At 27.3% G+C, this 2,509-nt stretch overlaps 1 long non-coding RNA gene across 2 annotated transcripts; it reads left to right on the top strand.

Moving 5' to 3' along the window:
- The first annotated feature begins 999 nt into the window (after nucleotides 1-999).
- Nucleotides 1,000-2,509, top strand: LOC117181666. Of its 2 annotated transcripts, none has more exons than XR_004468151.1 (4): nucleotides 1,000-1,031; nucleotides 1,968-2,009; nucleotides 2,104-2,161; nucleotides 2,373-2,509. It is a non-coding gene; the product is annotated as an uncharacterized LOC117181666 (long non-coding RNA). The 2 variants fall into 2 exon arrangements; XR_004468152.1 differs by lacking the exon at nucleotides 1,000-1,031 and adding an exon at nucleotides 1,099-1,344.

Genomic DNA, 2,509 nt, shown 5'->3' with positions numbered 1-2,509 from the left:
TCAGTTGAAGGACAAGGCGAACGAAACGGAATTCGAACTGTGACAATTGATATCTCAGGTAGCCAAGTAGCAGATCGTGGATCATGTAGTGGAAATGCTGGCGTAAGAGTGGAAATTATTCTGTTAGGTAGCCGCCGTAGCAAATCAGGTTAGTTTTTATTACTCCATAACTATTCTATATTCTATAACTCAATATCTTTTTTTCATTCTGTTAATTTTATAACAAATTTCACCATGAAAACTAAGTTTTAAATATTTGAATTCTAGCAGAGAAATTTAAATCATTATTACCATTCATTTCCACATGGTAACCATTATAAGGAAAATAATAATCAATATAGAAAAGAAATAAATACAAAGTTTTTAATTTTTAGTCATCCTTCCCTCGTTTGAATCATCAGATTAGTCGTTCGCAAAATAGTGCTTTTTATAAAACAATTATTGTATAATTCATTTTGCATAAGAGAAATTTCTTAATTACAGCTGTGAAAGCAGAAGAGGTTCAAGAAGAAGGTAATTTATTATTTCACAGTATATACTTATCTTCATGAGAATGCCTAGGTTTTGAAATTTTTTATTGATATTTTATTCTGCAATTGAATGAAATCTTATTAGTTTTCATAAAAAGAAATATTAGTTATTTGTCCGCTAAGTGAGCTAAAGTTCGATTTTCAGATTCAATTTGAATTGATACAATGAACCATTTTTGATATATCGACTTCAGACATTGTTTTTAAATATAAGGATTTTAAACAATTTTTTAATGACTTTTTCAAATTACCATCGCAACTAATTTTAATAGGAATTGATTTTTTTAAATGTAAATTGACCTATTTTGATGGCAGTTTCTGAACAAGAAGAGCTCCAAGCAGAAGTTCAAGAAGAAGTTCTAGAAGAAGTTGAAGAAGAAGTTCAAGAAGTTGAAGAAGAAGTCGAGGAAGAAGTTCCAGAAGTAGAAAAAGAAGTTCAAGAAGTTCAAGAAGTTGAGAAAGAAGTTCAAAAAGAAATTCAAGAAGAAGTTCAAGAAAAAGGTTATTTCTTTATCTACAATCCTTTTCTTATTGGGAACGCGTAGTTCTTATATAGTTTTTTCTTAATAGTATTTTATAATATTATGAATTCCAAAGCTTTTTAATTTTTATAAGAGGGAACGTTATTTAACGATTAACATTTTTTGCAATCTTGACTGATGACATTGTTTCCAGAGTATAAGGATCTTCATACATTTTTTAACGACATTTTCGATCTGCGTTCATAGCTAATTTTAATTAAAATTTATTTTTTTAAATGTAAAGTAACCTATTTTGATTACAGATTTTGTAAAAGAAAAGGTTCAAGAAAAAGGTAACTTAACAATTGACAGTACTTCTCTGTATAGAAATGATTAGTTTTTACATAGTTGTTTTCAAATAATATTCTATCCTGCGATGAATGAAAAATCTTTTCAATTTTCATAGGAGGAACTATTATTGACAATACCTGTAGGTTAAAATTGGTTGAGGCTCACTGTGCCTATTTGGCTGACGATTCGTCTTCATGGATTAATTCAACTCTTTTTGTTTAAAACTCAATGCATTTTTCAATTGAAATAACGAATGTTGCATTTCTCATTGTGAATCTATCACATTTTTGGATTAAAAAATTTAATTATTTTGTATTCTTTTTAAGTTTAAGAAGATGAATTATTAATAAATATTTCGCTAATCAGCTGCTGCAATTCCATTAACCTGATAAATTCTATAGTGAGTAAATGTATATTGTTTGTTTAAGAAAATATCGATCATAAAATAAAAATATTCATTGCCTATGTTTATACAAAAAATTTTTTTTGATAACTTGACTTATGACATTGTTTTCAAAGTATGATGATATTAACCATTTTTTTAAAACTATTCCGAATTACGATCCAAGCCAATTTAAATTTGAATTTATTTTTTTTTAATTCTAAGTAACCTTTTTGATTACAGCTTCTGTGAAAGAAGAGGTTCAAGAAGAGGTTAAAGAAGAAGGTAATTTATCAATTTACAGTACTTTTTTATGGGAAGGCTTGGTTTTCAGATGGTTGTTTTTTAATTCTATAAACTATTGATATTGTGATTACAGGTGAAATTGCTGTTTAATCCGCAGCCCGTAGCAGATATTACGTATCAAGGTGGTTTAGGTAATCAATAATTTATCCAAATTTAATAATCTTATAAACGTATATACAATTACAATATATTAAAATCTTTACTTCTTATTCTATGCTACAGTCTCGTTAATATTTGTTTTTTACAGCGGCGTTCCTAATTCTATTAGAAACATTAAAGTAAACAATTAGTTACATACTGCAGAAAATTAATTTCCAATAATTAAATTAACTTTAATTGCAGATCAAGCCACAAAGAATTCCTCTTCATTGTCCTGATAAATTGTAGTTTATAGTACAGCAAAATAAAATGTAAAAAAAATTATGAACTGTATTTCGTTACGCATGTCTGCAATAAATATATAAAATTATTGAAAACCA

The sequence above is a fragment of the Belonocnema kinseyi genome, chromosome 10 (genome assembly GCF_010883055.1).
Source record: "Belonocnema kinseyi isolate 2016_QV_RU_SX_M_011 chromosome 10, B_treatae_v1, whole genome shotgun sequence".
In the NCBI taxonomy this organism is placed as follows: domain Eukaryota; kingdom Metazoa; phylum Arthropoda; class Insecta; order Hymenoptera; family Cynipidae; genus Belonocnema; species Belonocnema kinseyi.
The sequence above is the reverse complement of the archived record's forward strand: the minus strand, read 5'-3'. Positions and strand labels throughout refer to the sequence as shown.